Below are 27,874 nucleotides of genomic sequence, written 5' to 3' on the forward strand. Positions count from 1 at the left end.
TTGATTTAATAAAGCTTTATTTTTCAAAATGTACAGTTGGTGGGACCTATTCATGCATCTTCACCAGAAGTTGGGGCATCTCCACCCTTGGCGTTTCTGGTGTAAATTACTTGAGCTCTGTGCTTTGAAGCCGGTTTAATAAGTCCTTTACTAAGGAGCTCCTGAAGGGCTGCCCTGGCCAGGGAACCACGAATCTTCAGCATCTCAGAGACGACAGCTGGAGTTATAAGCTTACAGTTGGGAATTTCTTTACAGAGTTTGTCATATGTTGCTTTGTCAAACAAGACTAGGTTATTGAGCTTGTCCTGAACTTTGCCTTTGGACCACTTCTTCTTTTCGGCCTTTCCCCCAGATTTTTTCACTGGGTCTTTGTCTTTCTTGGCCGACTTTCCAGCATCTTTCTTCTACCTGTCGTCCTTGGGTGGCAGAGTGAAGCCGGGAGAGCAGCTGCTACCATTGCGCCTCACTAAGATGTCGGACAAAAAGGGTAAGTACATATTTTAAAACAATCTAAATTTCTACCAATTAGGGATTTGCTAAAGATATTGAGATACATCCTTGTGATGGAATTTTTATGGAGCAGGTAAGATGAATACATTATATCCACAAATATCAATGTGGATTTATCTAAAAAAAAATAGGATGAAAAAACATTGTTTTTGGAAAACAGTATGAAGTTTCCTCAAAAAATTAAAAATAGAACCAAGATATGATCCAGCAATTCCATTTCTGGCGATTTATTCTATTTATTCGAAGGAAACAAAATCACTAACTCAAAAAGATTATCTACACTCCCATATTCACTGCAGCGTTATTTACAATAGCCAAGATATAGAACAACCTAAATGTCCATCAATGGATGAATGGATAAAGAAGGTGTGTGATGTATACACACACACACACGCATACACACACAATTGAGTATTATTCAGCCATAAAAAAAGAGAAACTCCTGCCATTTGTGACAACATGGATGGAGCTTAAGGGTATTATGCGAAGTGAAATAAGTCAGACAGAGAAAGACAAACACTGTATAATCTCACTTACATATGGAATCTGAAACAAAAAACAAAAAGAGACCCTCCCAAAACAAACTCATAGATCCAGAGAACAGATTGATGGTTGCCAGAAGTGGGAGGTAGAGGGTGGGACAAATTTTTAAGAAAAAGGAAAAAATTGTTTTTCTGTTCTATTGGAATGGAGAAACACATTGCAGAAGAACACATTTAGAATAATTTGCTATTCATGTAAATTTAATGACACACAAGGCCACTCTATCATCTATGCACATGAAAATATAAAATAAAAAATTTAAATATCATGAATGATAAATATGATTTTCAGAATAGTAGTGACTTTTACAATTGGGATCAAAAAGCAGTTATAAAACCTGGTATTAAATATATTGATTTTTAAAAAAAATCTTAAATAATTATGGTAACTAGTCAATATTTCTTGACAGAATAATGTTAAATTGGTGTTTGCTATCTTTTTTTCTACTTTTTGTATATTTAAAATGTTCTAATATTTTAAAAAGACAGAGAAATACTAAAAGCGCCCATATATTTGGGTTAACTTTCTTTTTCCTTTTGTAATAGCACAGTCATTAAGCTGCTCGCGAATCCTTGGTCATATTGGCAGTTGTCCTTGGGATCTAAAAATGGCTGAAAGTAGCTCAGTGGTGATTTCCACCAGGTACATCACTGCCACATGGTCTCCTCCTTCCCAGCCTTGGGTAGAGGAAAGGCACTGTAGCCTTCATGGGGTGACTGATTTTATGACACTGCCAGCCCTTGGATGGAGAAATGAATCTATTTTGGATGCAGAGTATATATTCTGTGTGTGATGAACTCCTAGCCTTGTCCCCTACCTTTGAACGCTGACCTCAGGAAAAGTCTAGACTAAGGTCAGAGGTTTTAGGTCTGTGTCCCTACCCTGCTGCACAATCCTTACTCCATCTCCTGGTACTGAGGTATTGTCCCTGAAACCAGAACACTTGTGCACTGTTGGTGGGAAGGTAAATACGTGCAGCCACTGTGGAAAAGAGTACAGAGGTTCCTCAGAAAATTAAAAATAGAAATACCATATGATCCAGCAATTCTACTTCTGGGTATTTTCCCAAAAGAATTGAAATCAGGATCTCAAAGAGATATTAGCACTCCCACGTTCATTACAGCATTATTCACAGAAGCTGAGATGTGAAAACAACCGCAATATTTATCCACAGATAAATGGGTAAAGAAAATGTGGTCTATACATACAATGGAATACTAATTCCAGCCTTAAAAAGGAAGGAAATGCTTCAACATGAGAAAACATGGATGGATCTTGAGGACATTATGCTAAATGAAATTAACCAGTTACAGAAAGATGAATACTGTATGATTCCACTTAAATGAGGCATCTAAAATAGTCAAATTTATAGAATCAAAGAGTAGAATGGTGGTTGCCAAGGGCTGGGGGAGGGGGGAATGGGGAATTACTAACCAAGGGGCATAAAGTTTCAGTTAAGCAGGATCAGTGAGCTCTAGAGACCCATGTACAACACTGTACGTATAGTCAACAATACAGTATTTCACACTTTTAACATTTAAGAGGGTGGATCTCTTAGCAAGTGTTCTTACCACAATATAGTGAAATTTTAAAAAAGGCACTTGGGGGGCTTCCCTGGTGGCACAGTGGTTGAGAATCTGCCTGTCAATGCAGGGGACACGGGTTCGAGCCCTGGTCTGGGAAGATCCCACATGCCGCCGAGCAACTAGACCCGTGAGCCACAATTACTGAGCCTGCGCGTCTGGAGCCTGTGCTCCGCAACAAGAGAGGCCGCGACAGTGAGAGGCCGGCGCACTGCGATGAAGAGTGGCCCCCGCTCGCCACAACTAGAGAAAGTCCTCGCACAGAAACGAAGACCCAACACAGCCAAAAATAAATAAATAAATAAATAAATAAATAAATAAATAAATAAATAAATAAATTTTTAAAAAAAGGGCACTTGAAGGACATGTGAAGGAGTTGGTGTGGGGCTTGGAGATTTCAGGCTGCAGAGTCTTTTCTAATAGCCTTTCTCTTAAATCAAATCTCTCTGTTGTCATTTTTTCTATTTCACTCATAATGACCTAGGGACCCCAACACAACCCTCTGATCGTTGATTTGGGTAATTTGAAAACAGATACACACATATGCAAATACATCCGTGTCTTGGCTGTCTGGGAGAATTTCTGCAAAGATTTCTGTGGTTCTAAACCATGAACAAAATTACATAGCTGACAAGTTGTTACCATTATGGTTGACAAGAGAGAAAATATTTTTTTAAATATAATTAAAAATGTTTCTTTTTGGGTTTTGATGACAAGTTTCTGGAGACCATGAGGAAAATAATCTTGTCAGTTGGAAATAAGGGTCACTTACTTTTTGGAGAAGATGGACCGAAGTAGATCCGACACCTCAAATAGGATAGAATTTTAGCAAGTGACAACAGGAAAGAATTAAAACAATCCATTTGGACTCTTGGGTAATTAGAAAGCCATTTATTGATGACTCAGTGCTATGTGTAGGCAGGTATTGATATTTTTATGAAGTAATTATGTCATGATGGTGACTTTAATTTTGCTATCTCAGTTGTTCAGAACATCGTTCTGTCTTTTTCTCCTGTGAGTCTTAGACTACTGAGTATTAGACTCAGTAAAACTTTGAGATAATTTGTAAAAACCAACTGCAAAATCAAAAGTAGTGTTTTTCCTCTCATGGGAGTGATGATTACTAAACATGGACTAGCTTCACACCCAATGGCTTAGGTTGGGTTCCTTAAAAGCAGAGTTCAAAACAGGGATTTGGGTGCTCATGATTTATTGAGGGAGTGGTGTGCAGGAACATCTGGAAGGAAGGAAGTTAAGCAAGATAAGAAGGAGAGAGAGCCCACCAAGCCTGTGGTCCCAGGCAAAGTCTAGCTTTGGTCTGACCTTGGGGTGAGGGGTGCATTCTGGAGCGTAAATCAGCTGCTGACTTGTACCCCCTTGAGCCAAGCGTGTCAGATCCTGTTCCCTCATATCAATCATGTATTAGTTAAGGGCTGCACCCAGGAGGGGCTTGTGTAGCTTCCCAGATGGAGCAGCTCCAGTCAGCAGAGGATAGGTCCTCAGTGCAGGGGGTAGCTGTGAACTGTCGGTGGACACATACAGCAGCTGGGGGCAGGGAGCCCAGCCTGGTAGGGGGTCTGGTGGGACACCATATTGCCTATGACAGTCTACCCTATGCACTACTCAAATCCACTGCCTCCATTAGCTTCTATCTGCCTACGATTCTGTGGTCACAAGTCTCCAGGAAACATACCAGAGTCAGGTTGCTGGAGAAATTGCACCCACCACGGACACTGATGGCTGCAGCTGAAAACGTTGAATGAATGATCCTCAGGGGGGAAATCTATAAAAGAGTAAGGGATTCAGAACAAGGAAGGAGAAACTGAGCAGGGTGTGGTTTCAGGGAAAGATCCAGGTTGCGGGGTGGGGCATTGGAACCTAAATAACATCATCAAGTTGCCACCCCTTTGAGGCAGGGGAATGTCTTGTGTCCTGTATCAGTAAGCCATTGACTGTGGACCATGGGGCTGGGGGACATCTCACCAGCAGCAAAACTCACAGCAGCTGGTAGGTTGGTACCAGACTGATGAGGGGGACCTGGGTGAGGCACCATAGTGCCTACTAAATCCACGTTGTGTGCATTCACATTCTAATTACACTACTACTGATTGTGTGAATTGGGCAAATTAGTTAATCTCTGTGCCAATTCTATAAAATGTCACACAATAAGCTCTCAGTGATGTTAGGTTTTATTGTTGTTACTTGTTTTTATTGGCATTGTTGCTATTCATTGTTCATTTAATGGAGTTTTCCAAAATGCTGAGTATGAACCAATATTTTGATTCATGGGAAATTAAGAAAAATTAAAAATTTGAGATTAAGAAATGGATGAATTTTCACTATGTACTGCTGAATACTTAAAGGCACAATTAATACAAGGTCAGTTTTAAAATATTCATTTGTTTAAAATATTCATTGAGTATTACTCAATACTCATGCTGAGTAAAATAATTAATAGCCTCTTGAATGGAATTTCTCATTCTATACACATAGGAGATAAACATGAGATATATCAACAAGTCTGGTTTATAGGTGAGGAGAGTTTGGTCTCATGCCCAGATCCATTCCTGACTCACTGTAAGAAAGACCTTGGGAAGATGACAGTCACCTCCGTCCCCCTGAGGCTGTCATATTAAATGGGGACAGGGAGAAAGCTGACATCTTCGAGTGTTAGCTAAACCTGGGGCTGATTGGTTGTAAGAAACAGAAACCCATTTAAACTAGCTCAAGAAAAGGGAGATTATTTTAATTGTATTGAGTTCATCAAATCCTGTAATTTGCCATCAGGGATGTTTGTTATGATTCTTTGCAAATAAAATTCAAATTCTAAGACTCTCAGTCTCTGTGTCTCTTAGATCAAATCCTCAAGAGACAACATGATTGGCAGCTGATCTGGTCAAATCTGCAGCAGCAGGAAGAGGGTCCATGTGGTGGAACCCCGCTGTCCTGCTCAGGGCTGTGAATGGGATGTGATCTGGTGTATGACATTAAGCACAGCAAATAAAGCTGATTACCAGCTCTGCTTCGAGAACATTCTATGTGCTAGTCACATTCTATGTGCTGTCTGCTTTCTTCTTGGTAATCTTGCTGGGCATAGGTAGATGAGCTCATTTTATAAGTCTGCAGACTTAGGGAGATTAGGTTAACTTCCCAGATCTGCAGTTGGAAAGGCAGAACTGGGAGAGCTCATTCCTTCAGGTTCTGTGGATGACAGCCCATGTCCAACACACCTCTTCTAGGATTTACCAATGCTGGTGTCTCTGTGAAGTGGGTGAAAATGACTGATCCCCATGCTGTGATAGGAGACTGTCATTACACCAGCCTGTAGGAGTAGGTTTTTCTTCTGGGTGCCTGGGAAGCTTGCCTTCTGGCTATCAGGAGCCCTTGTTCACTGCTGGAATACACTGAGACAATGTCCCACGTCTCTTCTTTGCCTGTTTCATTCTTGGGTCTCCCAAGGCAGATCTTCCCTACGTACAGGAAATAGTTCTTCTAGTGTTAACTTGGGGCAAACTAGGGCCCAGTAGTTCAAAAGCTAGAAGTGACACAGCTATTCTACAAGTCTTGTATTAATTACTCCATGGGTGGCCCCAAGGTCCCGCATTTTCCTTACTCTTGATGCCTCAGATCATGTGATTATTCTGGAATACTTCTTGGAAAACTCTAATTTTTTTAATCATCCTGCTTTATGCTTACATTGCGTAGGGGGTCTTTAGCTCTGTTGGTTTTCCTTGTCAATCTCATCACAGTTGATCACAACTTCCAGAAATTCCTCAGTGTTCTGATCTTCCCATGAAATCATTTTATTTTCCATGACCAATATACATTTATTCTTATTTTGGAATTCCTTCTTTAATTAGGTAGGATTTTGGTAGAGGCAGAGGTAGATTTGTGTGCTTAGCCATCTCGAAGTGGAGGCCCTGGACATCAGTCTACATTATTGATAAATGCCAGAAACAAAGCTTAGCTCTTCAACACATTCTGAGTCTTCTGCTTATGTGTAGCATAATAATTTTAATCAAGTTTTTTCGTCTGTTAGTTTTGGTCTTAGGTGTTGGTGGTTTCCATCCCTTTCATGATATTTTTTTTCCATCAGTTCAACATCATAAACACAGCCTCTGAAAAAAATGAGACATGAATTTTTGATAGCTGTTCTTTTCTTTTCATCTTTTTTTAATTGCTCCATTTCTGATTAATAATGGTTTCAAGAAGAAAGGTAGATTCTGTTTCTTCTGCAGAAAAAACAACAAGAAAACACTCTCTTTTCTTTGCAAGGCATCTGTACATATCAAGTACCATGTTCCCTCAGGTAACGTTCTCAGAGTGAGGAAAGCAGTGGCTCTTTTGCACATGAGAATGTAGAGTTATCTCCATAGACGGCAGGAGGTAAGTATTGAGACAAAGCTTCTGGCTTTTGGTCAACAGCAAATTTTATGAGTCTCCAGTGTGATAAGGCTGATGAAAAATAAAATGTGATCTTAAATGGCAATAAAAAAAGTACAATATACTTGGAACATTTCTCTGTTTGTCTTTTTTAAAATCATCATAACAAATTATTATAAAGCAAACAACCAGCAGGCACCACCCAATCAATAGAGCTTGACATGCTCACCTGGAGCTCCCCAGTCCCAATCACCAGCTCTCCATCCTTTCAGAGGTAATTATTTCCTTGACTTTTATGGTAACCAGGTCCTTGCATTTCTTGATAGTTTATCACCCATGTGCATATCTAGACACTGAGGATTTTTATACGTATTTTATATTTATTTTAGTCTCAGTTTTCCCCACCATCCTGTTCATTTTCTTGCCGGTTTTCTCTTTGAAAACAAATTCACAGTCTGGAATTTGAGAATTGCATTCTTGTCTTGCAGGTTAACATTATCTTCTGTCCTTCGTGTTCCCTGCAAATAGGTAACTGAATTTGGAGACCTGCTGAGACTCAGATTCTATCCTGGCAGCAGGAGGAATAATGACCCCTCCCCGAAGATGTCCATGTCAAACTCCTTGGAAGCTGTGAATATGTTACCTTACATGACAGAAGGGACTTTGCAAATTTGCTTCAACTAAGGATTTTGAGATCGAGAGAGTACGTTGAATTATTCAGGCGAACCCAACGTGATCACAAGAGTGCTTATAAGAGGGAAGCAGGAGAGCCAGTCAGAGAAAGAGCTGTGATGGAGAAAGCAGAGGTCAGAGTAATGGGGCCACAAGATAAGGGATGTGGAAGCCTCTAGAAGCTGGAAAAGAGAAATAAACAGATTTTCTTCTAGAGGCTCCAGAAAGAAACAGAGATCTGCTGCCACTTTGGTTTTAGCCCCATAAGACTTCTGACCTCAAGAACTGTAAGGAAATAAACTGTGTTGGTTAAGTCACTAAGTTTGTGGCACTTTGTTACACAACCATAGGAGACTAATGGGATCCATCTGGCAAGAGCACAGGACGTGGGTGATATGGTCTGTCAACAGCAGACACGTAAGGTCTGGGTTCTCTCTTTTTGTCCTGTCAGCTGATGCAATGCTCAATGCTTCAATCTATAATCCATTGGGGTTGCAATATGGTGTTATTCTATTTCCATCATTTTTTTGTTTATGTATTAGCTGGAACACTTCTATAAATAGAAGTTTCTACATGGTATTGTTCACATAGGAAAGGAAAGATATATGCTCACTTTTCCCCTTTTACTTACCAGGTTATTAGATAATGAATCATTTCCTTCCAGGCTCTGAAAGTGATCAAGTCAGGTTTTTAATATAAAGGATTTATAAAGAGTTCAGTCCCTTACAAACCTGACCCTCAATGAAGATCAAGTTGTTCTGGTTTTGGCCAATGGAAGACTCTCAATGTGGCTTCTGAGCCTTTTGATGTGACCCTGTCAGTCTTTGATTCTAGAAGGTTTTTGCTTTCTAAAATAACAAGGTATTCCAGAATCATCTTGTGCATTTTCTGTCCCAGATCTGGAATCTGTAATCTCAGGAAATCTTGGTTTCTTTTAGTGGAAAATGAAATTTCAAAACCACAGTCAAGGGTCTAAGTGGTAATAAAGCTACATTACCTAGGACTCTGGTGTATCCTCACAGATGATGATTTGATTGACTATATTTGTTAAATGACTTTTCTAATTTTCTTATAAAAAATAATTTTTAGCAATTCCTTTAATAGAAATAAAATCAACTTTTCATTTACCTAAAGAATAATATTGGATTAATTGATACATCTGAGCTAATAAAATTTAGTCAAAATTTTAATAGTATGATTTTGATATTTAATATACACCACTGGGTGTTCTAAAGTTAGGAAAACACATCTTTTTGAACCCGGATTTACAAGTCTTGTAACTAACATTTCTATATTATTAATATACCCTGCCTACTGATGAATATTTATTTCTCTAAAACAAGTTGACTACATAAATCCTGCTCATCACTCCCAGCTCCCTGTTCTCCACACCAGTTAAAGTCTAAATCCCTTGGTCTGGCATTCAAATACCCCAGGGCCCCTTTGATTTTATTTTAAACCAGCTTATTTCCCACCATTATTTATAAGGCAGCTTCAGAATGTCTCAGAATCCTCCACCAGGACATTGGTTTCGGTGCCTGACAAACGGGAGTTTAAAACCACATCTGGGTAAAATGGGATGGTTTATAGTCCTTGTGAGACTCATTTTCCATCTGAGGACAGCATCCCTCCTGCAGAAGGAAGCGCCGGCTGAGGATTGGATGGAAAAACGTGCGTTGGGCACAGCGCTCCGCGCAGACGGAGCCCCAGGTCATGCTAGTTTCACTGTCCTGGATATTCTCACCCGCTTAGTAGCTCCCCCACATTCCCTGCATTGATCCAAGTTTTACCCACTTTTCAAGTCCAGCCAGACTCCACTACTTCCTCAAAGGTGCTGTTCACTTCAGTCCATAAAGGTCTATCCCGTTGCTGAGCAGTCATGGAATGTTCTAGTCCCCGCCCCCCAGGATGTAGCTGCCTTAGGATTAACATTTAAAATTAATTACCTTACATGCATTTAAAATTACACTCTTCTCCAGAGTCGCCTTTCCCTGCTTGTCTCCTGACTTTCTATGAAGAAAAGGAAAGATTTGCATTTGCCAAGTAAGCGCTCGCTGTGAGGCTGGCAGTGTGCCCAGGGCTCTGCACACCTGTGAGTGTGGTCAGGTGAGCTGAGCCATGATTAGCATGGACACACACACACACACACACCCCCTCACTCCCAGTGCTCCGGACTGTGTGGAGAGGCTATCGTGAAGTGGTAGACAGTGACTTGGGGATGCTGATTTAGCTGGTCGGGGAGGCCCTTCAGAGGAGACCCCGGTGCCGAGGGTGATGCAGCCCCAGGCAGCCCCAGGAGAGCGGGCCTGCCACGCAGAGGGAACAGAGAGTGCAAGGACCCTGCGAAAGGCTCTGCCAAAGTGACAGGCCTGCTGCTTCCAGACTTGAGAAACAGACTCAAGAGTGATGTGCAGGAAAACGAAAGCACAAATAAAAATCTAGTCTGCTGCAGTCCTACAGAGCAGGTCTTACTGGGAGAGCGGCACCCTCACTACTACACTATGTGGTTGCTCTGTGCTTCAGCCCTAGGGGCGTGGCTTCCCACCACCATCCTCTCCACAGAGGGCATTTCTCACTGCTATCTGGTAGGACAGCTGGAAAGGTATTATTTTACCAACATAAACTTTTTTGATTAAAAGTTGTGACTGCACCTGCAGTGCAGCCCAGCATGTGGCATGTCAGCTTTGTTGTACATTATCTTCCTATTACTGTTCCAGGAAAGATCTCTATCAGTGACTGCCTGCAGAGTAGGGAAAAAATCCAAAATGGAGCGTTGTAACTCATAGCCTAGAGGATACAAAAGGAAAAGAAAAAACAGCAACAACAACCTGGGGTTCCATATCCTCCTTTCCCTCAGGAAAGGGAAAGATTTACCTGATTTTGAGTAGCTTAGTTCACATGTGTGAGGCTATTTTTATGTCTGTGAGAAAAGGAAGTGCTGCATCCAAGCAAATTTTAAATGCAGTTAAAATGTGGATGGATATTGCCAAATTACACGCCAAAAAAATGCCTTACGTACATGACCTCTCAAGTCTTACCCAAACTGCATGCAATTCATCCCCCATACCGGCTCGTGTGCAGGCTTGGGAGTCTGTGTTTTTCCCTATACTTTCTCCCTGTCCAACCCTTTGTCTTTCTAAAGATTTAGCTTAACTGGTCCCTACTCAGAGACACCTTTCCTCTGTGGTAGGAAGGATCTCGCAGCTCCGGGGAAGGGGAGGGATCAGTGAGGCTGGGGTGTGGGGATGAGCGGGACAGACAGGCACTTCCTGAGGGACATGGAGACCGAGGGAAGGCCTGTGCATTTGAATTTGGTTCTGAGCCAGCTGGGAAGTCAGTGGAGGGCGGGACACACAGCCTGATGCTTGCTCTGGGCGATCCCTCAGCTGCTATGTGGCGATGGGCTGAAGGAGCCAGGGTGAAGCCAAAAGGCCAGTTAGGGAGCTGGTGGTAACTCGGGCGGTGGCTACAGAGTCTGGGACAGAGGGTGGCTCTGGCAGAGATGCTAAGTGAGAGGATTCGGGTTATACAGAATGTAGGTGGGTGTGAGAGAATGGCGACCACCAATGATGCGCCATGGAGTTTTGGCTGCAGCAGGTGGTAGAATGATACCGTCTACCAGTGGAAACCACTTCCTCGCGGGTTTGTCGGTTACATTTTACAGGAGCCATCCCAAAGCAGGATGAGGCAGGTGGGAGATGTGGCATGTTTCATCTGGGAGCAGTGCTGCCGTGGGGAGGGGAAGAGGTTGAGGGCATTCTGTTCCCACAGCTCAGGTTCCAGGGGGGCTGGCCGTACAGGGCTGGGGCTGTCTCCCAGGTGCGTTAGCTCCACCCTGGAGAAGGCACAAGGACGTGACTTGCAGTGCTAACCCTGTCCCATCGGGCCCTTTGCCTGCTGGTTGGATGGGAGTGTGCAGTCATCTGTGTATAGTCATGTGATTAGCATGTCCTTTGGCGCATTAGCTCCCCTGGGACACTTGTCTAGTTCACATCTTCTTGTCTGGATGTTCTCTCTTCCCTTCTGTGGACCCTACACACCACTGCCCTGTATAACCCAGACTAGTTCAACATAAGACCTCATTTCCCCTGCTTCTCCTTGTCCCAGAATGGAGTCCACCACTCACCTGGGGACAGGTTAGGTGGGAGGTGGGTGGGAAGGAGGAATGACAGGTGAGAAAACACAGAGGTTTGAGAGGCCATTTGCTCTCCAAGGCCCTTCCTCGGGAGGAGCTGGGGTGCTGGGTGGGACTCAGGCAGGACGGAGAGTCTGCAGAGCTGAGGTGAGGGCCCACGGAGGGTAGCCATGGCACTGTCTCTGAGCTGTGGGCAGACCACTGACCAGCAGCCTCAAATCTTCCAATGGCTGCCCACCGCCATCACCAGGAAAGCCGCAGGTCACCCGCCATGCAGGTCCAGGCTTCCCTCTGTCTCAGCCATTGTTCCCAGGTGGGTTTTAGAGTGAGCTCCATTGCAGTCAAAACACAGATTTGAAACTCAAAGAACAATTCAAAAGAGAGATTTGAAACTCAAAGAATAATTTGAAACTCAAAGACTCGGGGCCTGGGAACAAATAAGCACACAGGCCCACTTGCCCTGTCAGCTCAGAGGAAGGAGTGTGAGCCATTTGTGTCCCGAGACACAGCTGTTCCAGGCTGTTTCACTTCCCGGCTTTGTGGGTGGCGGGCGTGGATGTCTGAGGCTGCAGTGTGGCCTCGCTGGGCAACCGGACCTTCTGATTGTGAGCACTTCGCTTAAAATGTGTTTGCACAGACTTTGAAGATTATAACTACTTGCAGAATTTACATCTTATTTCAGGACTGTAATAGCCAGTTAGACTGTCTTCAGTACCAGATTCTTGCAGAAAGACGTTAACGGTGACATCTTCACTTGTGCTCCAGGAGTCACCGTGAAAATAATTAGGGTGCTGAAGTGTTTGCTAATAATACATTAGGTGGGGAAACGACCGCTCTTTCAAGGAATCTCTGCACTAGAAAAGTTGCTTTTTGCTTTAAAGATTACATTTTCTCTCATCATTTTAAGTTATTAATTCTAGGAAGAATTAGAATCTAGATGGAATAAAGCAATTCTGTTGATTAAAAAAAATCCTACTTCCCCAAATTTCTCTAGTCTAGGGATTATAATAGCAGCATCTTTTCTAGAAGGTCCCAGCTTGTTCAGGGAGTGAGAGCCAGTAAACCTCATTCCCCTGGAACAGAGGACACAATCCTTAATCTTAGCATCTAAGACTTTTGTGATCAGGATACATGTCAATTTTCAACTTTCAGGCCTTTTGGAAAACCAGAGGTGCAATTGAGAATGCGCTTGTATTGACCAAATCAATCCTCATAGCATTGGCCTAGAAGAGTATGTCTAAATGGCACCAAACCACGTTTGAGGCAGACACAGGCTGCTGGCCTTGGTTGACTGCCCATCACTGGGACTCGCCACCAGAACAAATTACGCCAGCTGGTGAATTCCCACAATGCCCTCCCTGGCTGCTTGAAAATTATCTGTTGGACAGTGCAAGCAGGACACCGTTTCCCTGACAAGTTTATTGCTGTGTGAAACACTGATTTATCCCCCATCTCATCACACATATCGTTTGTGAATTGAGCTGATAAATGAAGCCGGGTCATTAAAATTTTCCATCATCTAAATACTTTCTATTCATTCATTTATTCATTGAAATGTGTAATATTTTACTAGTGGATTGCCACTAGATGCAAGACATTTCACTTTGTGCTCTGGGGTCGGTGGGGCAAAGGACCAGGTGAGAATCCCTAGTTGTGTAGATGATAAACCTTGTGTCTTCAAGAAACTTACACTCTAATGTGTCTTCTGCTGTGGAAAACCTTTTTGACTTAGCTTTTCAAACACAATATAGATATTTTGTTTTATTTTATTTTGGATAAACACCAAAGTGGTTTCCATGATGAGTGAAATCATCATGTCACATGGTAAGTGTGTTTATTTATTTGGCCATGCCACTCGGCTTGTGGGATCTTAGTTCCCCGACCAGGGATTGAACCTGGGCCCATGGCAGTGAAAGTGCTGAATCTTAACCACTGGACCACCAGGGAATTCCCACAATAAGCATGTTTAGTTTTATGAAAAACACTGACAGGTCTTCACCCAAAGTGTTTGTTGCATTTTACATTCCCACCAACAGTGTATGAGAGTTCCCATTAGAGCAATCCTTTCAAGCATGTGTATGGTCAGTCTTAATTTTAGCTGTTCTAGGAGGTGTTGAGTAGAATCTCTTTGTGGTTTTCATTTGCATCTCACTGATAATGATAATGAAAACTTTTTAATGTGCCTACTAATTATTTGTGTATTTTCTTTTGTGAAGTGTCTATAAAAAATTTGCCCTTCTGATTAGACTGTTCCTCTATTTATTATTGAATGTTTTATTGCTGAATGTAATCGCTTGAATGTAAAATAGGGGTATGTATACCTGGGTTTCTGCAAAGTATCAAGTGTTCTCTGATTCAAGCTTCCTGGTCTGAGTTAGAATGGAAGCACCGAGAGCTTCCTAATCAAATATTTTTCATGTGTTCATATTGATTCACTCACAATGTTGCTCATTGCTCCAGAAACCATTTTTGTAGTTCTTCTGTAGGCTGATTCTGAATGTATTTTAACTTGATAATTTCAGTGTGTTTTTTTTTTTTACTGGACTACTTAATGATATGAGAAACGTGTTTGTTTCACATTAAGTAGTCAAATTTACCGAACAGTAGGCAAAATAGGAATTAATGTTTGAAAATTAAAAAAAAAAGAAAAAATGAATGGAACAAAGATTAGAAATATAAATTATGTTATCACAGTAACCACTGCTAAGTTATATGTATAGCTCATCTTCATTTTCTTCCATTTTATTGCCTGCCAGTGCAAAAAATTTATACCAATGCATGTGTACTATTGTGCAACAAGAACTAAATTTATTTTTAAAATCAGAAAGAAAGAGAAAATATATTCGTGACCAGTTCCATTTTTGAAAAGAAGCTTCCTGCTACTAACGACTGATCTGTTCTTGCATTTTTTAAAATTAAAAATGTGATACATCAAATATGTAGTCATATGTACATGGAATTATGTAATCATTCACTAATTAAAAGACCTTGGTTTTGTTTTTTGAACACTCACTATGAAATAACATCAAAGTATGGACAGCAAGTGCTTTAAACAAGATGGGAGCTGAGCCTGTTAAGAAATAAAGCAAGAAAGCCTTCCTTTGCCTTTGCGGCAAGCAAGCAGCTCTTGTGGGTATCAGTGATGTTGATTTCAAAAGGAATGTTTGGGCTTCATCACAAGAAGCTATTAATCCAGGCAACCTCAACTCTTTCAGGTACTGCAGTGATTTTCCTCACAGATCTATTCGAGATGCTGCCAAACTTCTTCCTGGCATTTAACCAGGCCCATCAGCAGTCGTAAGACTCCTTTTGCATGACTGGCGTCAGCGTCTCCGCTCCATCTCTCAGACCCAAGGAGGGGAATGAGCCCATGCACGCCAGGAACCTGGGTGACTCAGAGCTGCAGCTCCAGTGGCTGTGTGTTCGGTGGTCCCTGAAATGTGTGCTTTTTCTAAGATGCAATTGTCCCTAAAGAAAGGCGTGCTGTTGGCTTGTCTGAAGACATTCTGAAAAGGAAGAGTGTAGACTCTGGCCCCTCTAGGAAGCTTTATGGTTGTGATCTGTAAGACAATTTCCCATCACTGGCTAACCCTGAAATAAATGAGAAGAAGCGAAAGCACATTCCATTCATATATCGTCATGGTTCCCTGACCTCATTACGCTGGTCTACTGACTCCTCAGATGCCCTTCTTTTTTTTTCTTTTTTTTTAACATCTTTATTTGAGTATAATTGCTTTACAATGGTGTGTTAGTTTCTGCTTTATATGAAAGTGAATCAGTTATACATATACATATGTCCCCATATCTCTTCCCTCTTGCATCTCCCTCCCTCCCACCCTCCCTATCCCACCCCTCTAGGTGATCACAAAGCACCGAGCTGATCTCCCTGTGCTATGCGGCTGCTTCTCACTAGCTATCTATTTTACGTTTGGTAGTGTATATATATCCATGCCACTTTCTCACTTCATCCCAGCTTACCCTTCCCTCTCCCCGTATCCTCAAGTCCGTTCTCTAGTAGGTCTGCTCAGATGCCCTTCTTAACGTCACACTTTCTCAGTGCATTAAAAAAGCACTTTACAGTACAGGCTTTCTTTGTATAAGTTCTAGCAACCTTGGAAGATAAAGAATGATAACCTCCAAACTTAAATAATACAGTGCAGTGTATGTGTGGTATTGAATGCATACTGTTTCTGTGGGTGTGATGCTACGTTGTTGTTTATGTTTTGAGAAACCTCCTTGCTCCCGGAATCACACACACTATTCTGGAAGCTTCTGTGCATCAGAGGAAGTCCTTTTCTTTCCATAAGTCACACCTGTCTTGCTGAGAATACTGCACCTGCAGGAATATTTGACTTTGCATCCAGTGCAGTGGACGGAGGCCAGGGCCTTCTCAAAGTTTGTAATCGTAGGGTCTGTCTGCTGTTGTGGACACAGCAAAACGAAAACCAACAAAACAAAACACAACAAAACAAAACAAAACTAAAAAACAACAAAACAAAACAAAAGGAAGGATGGGCATTTTTTCTTAATTTAATTTTATTTATTTTTTATACAGCAGGTTCTTATTCGTTATCTATTTTATACATATTAGTGTATATATGTCAATCAAAATCTCCCAATTCATCCCACCACCACCACCTGCCCCCTGCCACTTTCCCCTGTTGGTGTTCATACGTTCTCTACATCTGTGTCTCTATTTCTGCCCTGCAAACTGGTTCATCTGTACCATTTTTCTAGATTCCACATATATGCGTTAATATACGATATTTGTTTTTCTCTTTCTGACTTATTTCACTCTGTATGACAGTCTCTAGGTCCATCCACGTCTCTACAAATGACCCAACTTTGTTCCTTTTTATGGCTGAGTAATATTTCATTGTATATATGTACCACATCTTCTTTATCCATTCATCTGTCGATGGGCATTTTTGTGAGTGTGGTGCCCCTGAGGGTTCAGATTCCATCTGGCTCCACTTAATCCCATCACCTAATCACCTACTCCTCCGGACACGGGGTGTTCCATTGGCCGAGACCTTCTGTCAACCTTCCTTTGTAGCAGGTTTCTATAAAGGCATGGGGAGAACAGATAATTCTTTCCCATACACAGCAGCCCCAGACGCATGGAAAGGTCCCTGGGCATGTGAAACCTGATACTTTTTCTTCCCGCTGCACATTTTTATGGCATCTTGGGGGTATGATGTGACTAGTGACCTAGCCTCTCCCGTTTGTCTCTGCATCTAGGTGTAAGGGGGTTGGTGGCATTGCAGCCTGCTTCGTACAAATAGGGCAAATGTTTATTTCCCTTTAGCCTGGAGAATGAAGACAAGGCATTCCAACTGCGGTCATCATTTGAAACAAACTGGAGCTCATCTCTGGGTCCAGCGGCCTTGTGGTGGCCTCAATCCCCCACCCCCCTGGAGCACCACCATGGTCAGGTCTCGCCTGCCCCAGGACGCCCTCGGGCAGCCCTGACTGGATGCGGCATCAAAGGCAGTGACCGGTGGCTTGGGGCAAGGTCTCCCTTCCTTCCTCCTCCACGTGTTGATGTGGACCCATGGCTCCCTCCCGAAAGCTACCATCAGCTGAGCCCCAGCAGGCATAGGAAGAGCCACCTGACTTCCTGGGCTCCCTGAGTGGGCAGCTCCCTCAGGACCTCTGGCAGTGTGGGCAGGGTTGCCCAGGCCCGGATGGCTTAAAGAATCAACATCTCCTCGTATGATCACACCCTTTGGACTTTCTCAGGGCTCCTCCCCATGAATCTGCACATTGACCTGAGGTTCTGGATAAGAGTGAATCACGGTGCATGCACAGCCCCTATTCCAGTCTCATCGCAAAAAAGCACTTCTGTGTCTTTTCACTCTAAGGAAAGGCAACAAGCTGGGTGACAGCTCAGGGCCCCTGTGAGAGTGGTAATCTCTGGTTTACTTAGTTGAATGAGATTTAGACAACATGTATATTATAACACATTCCTAAGGGCATCCTAGTTATGTAGTTATCTTGAAATTTAATTGTACTGGACTTTATTTTAAGTAAACCTGTGAGTAAGACGTCACAGCCCTTGAGTCTTTCCCTAAGAGTTGTGCATCAGCAGCGGCTGACTGGTGGTGGAGGTCGAGCAGATTCGGAAAGAGCAGCACTCTCACTGGACCAAGAATATCCCTTTTGACCAGCGCAAGCTTGTATAAGGAGGGCAACCCATGGAAGACGTGCCCGATTATGAGGGGACCATGGGTGTTTTGAGAGCATATTTAGAGATAGCAATAAACCAAGGAGATGGGAGCTGTCTGTAGTGGGGAAAGAAGCTGCATCATCAGGTCTTATAAGAAAGGAGAGAGAAGGGACAGGCATTAAGTGTTACTGAGAGCTCCTGATCGCTAAGAGTTGGCAGGGTGCCTTTGGTCACTTTTGTCCTTTAGTCCTCTCCGTGACAGCAGGAGACGGGTGAGGGAAGCTCCACATTCGAGGCTTGGGAGAGTCTGGTTAGGCACCCAAGTTCACGCAGGCAATGACTGGCGGGTTCCTGCAACTCTGGATCTGTAAGTCACTAATTTGCCTCTTTCAGAAGCCACATCCCAGAGGCTGCAGCCAAGGATGCCTGCCTGGGGCGTCAGCACCGCCCGCACCTGGGGCTGGCATGGCGGCAGGAGTCGGCCTCGTTTTGTGCACGGGGACCACGGGGATTCTTCTGTCTTTAATTCAGCCACTTCCGGTCCAGCTCCTGGATACTGTACAGCCTCCTGGATTCACTCTCACGGGCAGAAAGACGACATGCCTGGGGTCCTTCCCTCTCTGCTGGCTTGGTCAGGGTACCCCGAGAGCTGGGTCTTTCTATTCAGGTCCTTTCAATACAGGTAAGTGGACATACTGAATATTTATGGAATGTCGTGTGTGTGCAATGTGCTGAATCCAACTCAAAGACTTTCTCACCGTTGCTCTCGGCCTTTCCACTTTGATGGTGGTCTCACCATCATTATTACTGCCAATAAGGAGAGTAACACCAACACAGTGTGTTCTGCATCTATGGATTCAATCAACACTGGATCGAAAATATACAAAAAAAAAATTCCAGAAAGTTCCAAAAAGCAAAACTTTAACTTGCTGCAGGCTGGCAACTATTTACATAGTCTTTTCATTGTACTGGGTATTACAAGTGATCTAGAGATGATTTAACGTATGCAGGAGGACATGTGTAGATTATATGCAAATACTACATCATTTTCCATAAGGGATTTGAGCATCCGTGGATTTGGGATACTGTGCGGGTCCTGAAACAAATCCCCTGAGGATACTGAGGGATGACTGACCTCATATTCAAATAGTTTACAGTCTACCAAATGCTTTCCTGACTGCTGTCTTTGATATAGAACTCTTTCTTAGATTCTGATCCAGAATCACCCTTCATGATGATTGGTGATTTGGGCCTAAAAAAATGATCTATAGGTTAAAAACTAGACAGAGTTTTAGGGCTGGGAGCAGAACTCTTTAAAAATGTGAACGTTTTTGATTGCTTGTGATCGATAAATGGGATTTATAGGGCTGAGTTTTGGAAAACAATATTTACTACATTACCATCTTTGCTTTGGAAAATTGGACTTTCTTTTACTTTCGCACCAAAATGGACAGAAAGGACAGGCCTTGAAAGGAGAATGAATCAGCAGATGAAGCACAGAAAGCAGAAAAAGCTTTTACAGCAAGGGCTATTTGGGGAATTTGTTTTTTTTTTTCCTTTGTGAGGTTAATTTATCATTTCTCTCTCTCTCTTTTTGTGCACAGCATTTTGTTAAATGGCATTTTGGTAAATTGCTGGCTTCAAATGTGATTAGAAAATGATTGTTCTGAATTATAACCAGCCAAACACCTTTACTGTGAGACAGACATGTGAATGATGAAGAACCAGCTATTATCGACCAGTAATTATGGCCAACATCAATTTGTAGTCCTGCCTCGGCTCTGGGAGAATGTCCACCAGGGAGGTGCATGTCTTGTGTGTCTACATGTGCTCCCCGATTTCACCTCCCCTGCCCCCATCTCTGTGAAGACGCCAGAGCTGGGGAAGCAGAGCTCAGGGATACAGGCAGACTGAAGACTTTCGTGTCTCCTTGAGGGGAACCAGATTCTTGACTGAGCTCCTGGAGCTCTTTCTCAGGCCACCAGGGCATGCACAGACCCTAGGTTCTGTTGGTCCCACCTAGAAGGCTCCTGTCTAGGTGTCCTCCCAGGTCAGGGAGCTAGAAAGCACAGCCACACCGGGAGGACTGTGCAATCAATTGCTTCTGCCCCCTCCTCCTTAAATGGAAATAGGGCTGCCACTAGCTGACAAGAGATGCCCTTGTGTGAACCAGAAAAGCAATCTCCTCTAGCACCAGGACTGAGTCCTATGATGGGCACACAGCCTGTGTACATGTAGGCAGCAGTCCTGAATGAGCCTGGTGGATGCTGGGATGCAGGGCCCAGAACCATCTTCTGGACCGAACGACCTCCCATCTCAGGTGCTGGACTTGTTGCTGGGAGCAGCCTCCCATGGTGCCTCACCAGAGAGAGCTGCCTTGCCCAGAGTCACACCCATTCTTGTGGTGACCTGCATTCAAAGGCTTAGAGATGCTCCAAGTTCAGGCAAACATGAAGGGCATTCCCAGTTGCAGGATTCCCTCCCTACAGGTGGGCTGGGGTTTCCACAGGGACCACATTCATCCCAGTTTATCCCTCAGCCCAATTCTTCTCATAGGTCAGGGGTCCCCAACCCCCGGGCCTTGGAAATGTACTGGTCCGTGGCCTGCTAGGAACCGGGCCGCACAGCAGGAGGTGAGTGGTGGGCTAGCGAGTGAAGCTTCATCTGCGGCTCCCCATTGCTCCCCATGGCTCACCACCGCCCCCCCCACCCCCCGTCTATGGAAAAATTGTCTTCCACGAAACCCGTCCCTGGTGCCAAAACGTCTGGGGACTGCTGCTATAGGTCACGATTGCAGCAACACTTGCTAATAAACTGCTTGTGTGCTGACCTTTACCCAAAGCCATGTCTAGGAAACCCAGCCTACAACAATGGACATGGCTCATAGCATTCCCCCAGCTCTTAGCTCGAGGTCTGCACCTCAAAAAATGCAGTCCCCATCTGTTTTCCAAATGTAGCTTAGTGATATTTGTAAAATGCTAGTTCGACCATGGTGTCCCTTACTTGGAATCTTTCATTAGTTTATTTTCGTTCTTAGGGACAAACAACAACCTCCTTCATGTGGCTAAGTAGTTTGATCAAATTTGCCATCCAAAATGGGACAGTTTTGGGAACACGAGAGGAAAAAATATAACTTAATTTAAGTAATTTTTAAATGCTTATTTACTGAACGAGAGTTGATTTTATTTCATTGATGGGCCTCTAAAATAATTCTATTAAGCAGCTATGAAAAATTGTGTAAACATTATAACATATACACTAAAGGAAAACTTAATCTTCATATTGATAATCTGAACATTAAAATAACATTAGCAGAATTATTATTTTGGTACTTATTCACAAATTTTATTGGTTACTTAGGATATTTGTTTTTAATATTAGGTCAATGATATTTTTCTGTACAATGTATTTTTAATATGGTATTTTTTTTGTAATATTTTCAAAAAATTAACTGCAATAATACAAAGCTTCATTTTATGGTAAATAAATTTGAAGTCGTTGATGTTCTTAATTGACCCTTCTCTATAACCATAGCATTTTTAATTGAGAAAATATTCTTCCTACAGATGCTGATATACTTGGTAAGTTCAGAGCAAATTCCTTAGCAAAGGAGGAAATTCTCAATTCTAATTTTATTTGGAAATATATAAATGTTTCAGGTCAAATACCTTCATAGTTTCAGACTTTCTTCCTCCATTCAGAGTACTAGTCTCTGATAAATATTTTTAAAAGACAAAATTTATTAAATATTGATAAATTGTCCTTATTTAGGAATCTTTTAAATGTTTCACCAAATTTCGATGTTGAAAATTATAGGTCTGATTTCATCCCATTCCAGTACTAGATATATATTTATGCAATTAAAAGTTCCACCAAAAATCCTTCACAAAAGTTGAGACATAAAACTTCAAAATTATATTTTGAGCACCATATAAACTCTCATCTTTTAATTTGTTTAGTTGCTCAATTCCTCTTTAGGGTTAACATTGTTGTTGTTTTTTTTTACTAGCTTTGTTTTAGATAATATACATTTGCTAAAAGCTTCAAAAGCTGAGGTTTTCTTGCTCTACGTTAATAAATACTCAGAGCTAGAAATTTTCAGTTTTGTTCAGAGGACTTCAAAACATTCAATCTTTTTTCAGGACACTGGTGATTGACAAACATAGTGCTTCAAAGGCACAGATCTCTTTTGTGAAAGCTTTATATTGATGTATGTCATATATAAAGTGCATAAATTTTATATGTACAGCTTGATCTTGATGAATTTTAAAGAATTAACACACTTGTATAAACACCACCTAGGTAAAGATTTAGAGTATTTCCACCCCCCACTCCTCATAGCCCATGCCTCTCCCAGTCAACATTCCCACAATGGTGTCCCCTATTTGATCTCTATTCCCCCATGGTGGGCATAAGAATGGTTCCCAAAGATGTCCACATTCTAATCCCTGGGATTTGTGATATGTATGTCACATGGCAAAGAGGGATTAAAGTTGCTGATGGAATTCAGGTTGCTAGTCAGCTGACCTGGACACAGGGAGGTGATCCCGGGTTCTCCAGGTGGGCCTGATGTCATCATGAAGGTCCCTAGATGTGGATGACTGAAGCAGAAAGTCAGAGTTAGAGGTGCCATGTGAGAAAGATTACAGGCCAGGACCAGCTCTGAAGATGGAGGAAGAGGCTGGGGGCCAAGAAATGCAGGTAGCCTCTAAAAGCTAGAAGAAAATGTCTTCTCCCCAAGAGCCTCCAGAAAAGGATGCAACTCTGACAACAACCTGATTTTTATCCCAGGGTGACCCATCAGACTTCTGACCTCCAAGATTTATGTTGTTTTAAGTCACTAAATTTGTGATAATTTATTGCAGCAACAATAGAAAACTAGTATACATTTTCTTAGTCAGTTTGGGCTGCTATAACAGAATAACATAGACGGAGTGACTTAAAAACAACAGACAGGGCTTCCCTGGTGGCGCAGTGGTTGGGAGTCTGCCTGCTAATGCAGGGGACACAGGTTCAAGCCCTGGTCTGGGAGGATCCCACATGCCGCAGAGCAACTAGGCCCGTGAGCCATAACTACTGAGCCTGCGCATCTGGAGCCTGTGCTCCACAACAAGAGAGGCCACGATAGTGAGGGGCCTGCGCACCGCGATGAGGAGTGGCCCCCGCTTGCCGCAACTAGAGAAAGCCCTCGCACAGAAACGAAGACCCAACATAGCAATCAATCAATCAATCAATAAATCTTTAAAAAAAACCAAAAACAACCAAAAAAAAACAACAGACATTTATCTCTCACAATTCCGGAATCTGGGATGCCCAAGATCAAGGTGCTGACAGATTTGGTGTCTGGTCAGAGCCCTCTTCCTTGTTCACAGATGGCTGTCTTTTCAATGTATCCTTACCTGGTGGAAGGGGCAACGGAGCTCTCTGGGGTCTCTTTATAAGGGCATTAATCCCATTATGAGGGCTCCACCCTCATGACCTAATCACCATCCAAAGACCCACCTCCTAACACCATCAAATTGGGGATTTGGTTTCAACATGTGAATTTTGGGGGGACACAAACATATAGCCTATTATATATTCCATATATTAAATTGATCTGTTTTTGTTACCTTGTTTTTGCTTTCCTGTGTAACTTTAGGTAAAATGAACAAATTATAAGCTTCCATTTTGGTAAGAGTTGGCAACCAGCACCACAAGCAATCACCTGTGTAACCAGCATCCCAATCAGACATAGACTTGTTCCTGTATCGCAGAAAGTCCCCTCAAGCTGCTTTCCAGTTAATCCCTATCCCCACCCCCAGAGAGGCCACTGCTCTGATTTCTATCACCATGAATTACATTGCCTGCTATTGAACTCCATATAAATGGAATCATCAGTGTGTACTCTTTTGTCTGGCTTCCTTTGCTTAGCATAATGTTTTATCCAGTCTCCGGTTGGTGGATGTTGGATGATTTCCAGTTTGGGGCAATAATGAATAAAATTTCCATGAATATTATTTTACAAGCCATTTTCTTGTCATCATCTTTCATTTCTCGTAGATACATACCTTGGAGTGGAGTTGCTGGGTTGCATGGTAAAAGTATGTTTAACCTAAAAAGAAACTGCCTATTTCTCCCACTGACTATATTTTGCCATGTATGAGAGATTCAGGTGCTCTAAATTCATAAGACTTGGTATTGTCAGTCATTTTAATTATTGCCCATCTAGTAGGTGTAGAGTGGTACCTCACTGTGATTTTAACATGCCTATCTCTGATGACTAATGATATTGGGTTCCTTTTCATAAGTTTATAGACCAGCATATATTTTCCTTGGTGAGTTGTCAGTTCAAATTTTTTGCCTCCTTTTAAGATTAGGTTGTTTGTTTTTATTATTGATTTGTTGGAGTTAAAAAAATAATATACTCTGGATACTTGTCTGTTGTCAGATATATATGTATTGTGAATATTTTCCCCTGGCTATGTCTTGCCTTTCCCTTTTCTTAACTGTGTCTTCTGAAGAGCACAGATTAATAGTATTGATGAAGTCCAATTCACCATTTTTTTTTCTTTTCTGGTTAGTGCTTTTATGTCTGTAGTTTTTCTGAAGATGAAAGCTTACATTTTGTTGTACAAGCTCTGTGGTTTTAGCTTTATATTCAAGTCTGTAAGCCACCTTGAATTAATTTTTTTCCTTGTATTTTTTTTAAACATCTTTATTGGAGTATAATTGCTTTACAATGTTGTGTTAGTTTTTGCTGTATAACAAAGTGAATCAGCCATATGTATACATATATCCCCATATCCCCTCCCTCTTGCATCTCCCTCCCACACTCTCTATCCCACCCCTCTAGGTGGTCACAAAGCACCGAGCTGATCTCCCTGTGCCATACAGCTCTTTCCCACTAGCTAGCTATTTTACATTTGGTAGTGTATATATGTCAATGCCACTCTCTCACTTTGTCCCAGCTTACCCTTCCCTCTCCCTGTGTCCTCAAGTCCATTCTCTACACCTGAGTCTTTATTCCTGTCCTGCCCCTAGGTTCATCAGAACTATTTTTTTTTTTTTAGATTCCATATATATGTTTTAGCATATGGTATTTGCTTTTCTCTTTCTGACTTACTTCACTCTGTATGACAGTCTCTAGGCCCATCTACCTCACTACAAATAACTCAATTTCGTTTCTTTTTATGGCTGAGTAATATTCCATTGTATATATGTGTCACATCTTCTTTATCCATTCATCTGTTGATGGACACTTAGGTTGCTTCCATGTCCTGGCTATTGTAAATAGTGCAGCAGTGAACATTGTGGTACATGTCTCTTTTTGAATTATGGTTTTCTCAGGGTATATGCCCAGTAGTGGGATTGCTGGGTCATATGAGAGTTCTATTTTTAGTTTTTTAAGGAACATCCATGCTGTTCTCCTTAGTAGCTGTATTAATTTACATTCCCACTAACAGTGCAAGAGTGTTCCCTTTTCTCCACACCCTCTCCAGCATTTATTGTTTGTAGATTTTTTGATGATGGCCATTCTGACTGGTGTGAGGTGATATCTCATTGTGGTTTTTATTAGCATTTCTCTAATGATTAGTGATGTTGAGCATCCTTTCATGTGTTTGTTGGCAATCTGGATATCTTCTTTGGAGAAATGTCTATTTAGGTCTTCCGCCCATTTTTGGATTGGGTTGTTTTTTTGGTATTGAGCTGCATGAGCTACTTGTATATTTTGGAGATTAATCCTTTGTCAGTTGCTTTGTTTGTAAATATTTTCTCCCATTCTGAAGGTTGTCTTTTCATCTTGTTTATGGCTTCCATTGCTGTGCAAAAGCTTTTAATTTTCATTAGGTCCCATTTGTTTATTTTTGTTTTTATTTCCATTTCTCTAGGAGGTGGGTCAAAAAGGATCTTGCTGTGATTTATGTCATAGAATGTTCTGCCTACATTTTCCTCTAAGAGTTTTATAGTGTCTGGCCTTACATTTATTTAGGTCTTTAATTCATTTTCAGTTTATTTTTGTGTATGGTGTCAAGGAGTGTTCTAATTTCATTCTTTTACACATAGTTGAACAGTTTTCCCAGCAACACTCATTGAAGAGGCTGTCTTTTCTCCATTGTATACTCTTGCCTCCTTTATCAAAGATAAGGTGACCATATGTGTGTGGGTTTATCTCTGGGCTTTCTATCCCGTTCCATTGATCTATATTCCTGTTTTAGTGCCAGTACCATACTGTCTAGATTACTGTAGCTTTGTAGTATAGTCCAAAGTCAGGGAGCCTGAATGCTCCAGCTCCATTTTTCTTTCTTAAGTTTGCTGTGGTTATTTGGGGTCTTTTGTGTTTCCATTCAAATTGTGAAATTTTTTGTTCACACACACAGCCAACATCATTCTCAATGGTGAAAAACAGAAACAATTTCCTCTAAGATCAGGAACAAGACAAGGTTGCCCACTCTAACCACTATTATTCAACATAGTTTTGGAAGTTTTAGGCACGGCAGTCAGAGAAGAAAAAGAATAAAAGGAATCCAAATCAGAAAAGAAGAAGTAAAAATGTCATTGTTTGCAGATGACATGAGACTATACATAGAGAATCCTAAAGATGCTACCAGAAAACTCCTAGAGCTAATCAATGAATCTGGTAAAGCAGCAGGATACAAAATTAATACACAGAAATCTCTTGCATTCCTATACACTAAAGATGAAAAATCTGAAAGAGAAATTAAGGAAACACTCCCATTTACCATTGCAACAAAAAGAATAAAATACCTAGGAATAAATCTACTGAAGGAGACAAAAGAGTTGTATGCAGAAAACTGTAAGGCACTGATGAAAGAAATTAGAGACAATACAAACAGATGGAGAGATATACCATGTTCTTGGATTGGAAGAATCAACATTGTGAAAATGGCTATACTACCGAAAGCAATCTACAGATTCAATACAATCCCTATCAAACTACCAATGGCATTTTTACAGAACTTTAGTTAATTTTTTTTACACATCATGATGTAGAGTTCAAGGTTTGTTTTTATTTCCCTAAATATCTAACACTTTTTCACATTTAACATCATCCTTAACCAAAAAATATATGGTTTAGTTTCTCTGTGCATATAATAAAAATTTGTACATCTAATAATCAAGCTCCTGCTTTGAAGTATAATATCTTCAGCTGTTTTGAATGCAATTATGCATTATGGATGCACTATAATCTGTTCAAAGTGAAATTCTGATTCATGGATTTTTATTTCAGTAAGAATTTTGCTTTTGCCATGATGTTTTCCTCCCCCAAAATTTGCCTTCACATCATTACACAAAAATAATTCTATGTTCAGTGTTAAATTTCTAACTGAATATACCAGAACATTAATAATAATGTTTCACCTTCATCAAAATAAACTTCCAAAAGCTTTTTATTGACTTCATGAATTGCATAAAATGTTTAACAGTTATTATAATTATCTTGTTTTCTATTTGAATCATCTGATGACTCTGATATAAAACTGCATCATTTAACTGTTTGCAAAGCTTTTCTATTATGGAGCCAACCTATTAATAGATATTTCTTCACTTTTTTTGCCCAGGCATAAGAAAACTTGGAATTGAAAATGGGCAAAATTAATTTAGAAAACAGCCATTGGATTTAAAGTCAATGTACTCAGAGTGAAAAGTAACTTTACTTTCTGCAGCTGCTTGTGTTAAATTGGCACCTTCAGGCATCATGTTGTTAAAATCACTGATATTCCCCAGCAGGTAGATGTCTTTGATTTTCGTGTGGGCTGTGATGTCACCATGTCCTTCATGAGCATGCAGGTGATAAATATTGGTAGATATGTCGTGCATGGTACACATTTACCAACAGTATTCTTGAAAAATAGGAATAATTTTTCACCAGACATG

General features: G+C 41.5%; 1 pseudogene; it reads right to left on the reverse strand.

Annotated features, from left to right (window-relative positions):
- Nucleotides 1-50: 50 nt before the first annotated feature.
- Nucleotides 51-27,817, reverse strand: LOC137758765 (small ribosomal subunit protein eS25-like; annotated as a pseudogene).
- Nucleotides 27,818-27,874: the final 57 nt, after the last annotated feature.

This window comes from Eschrichtius robustus, chromosome 2, assembly GCF_028021215.1.
Source record: "Eschrichtius robustus isolate mEscRob2 chromosome 2, mEscRob2.pri, whole genome shotgun sequence".
In the NCBI taxonomy this organism is placed as follows: Eukaryota; Metazoa; Chordata; class Mammalia; order Artiodactyla; family Eschrichtiidae; genus Eschrichtius; species Eschrichtius robustus.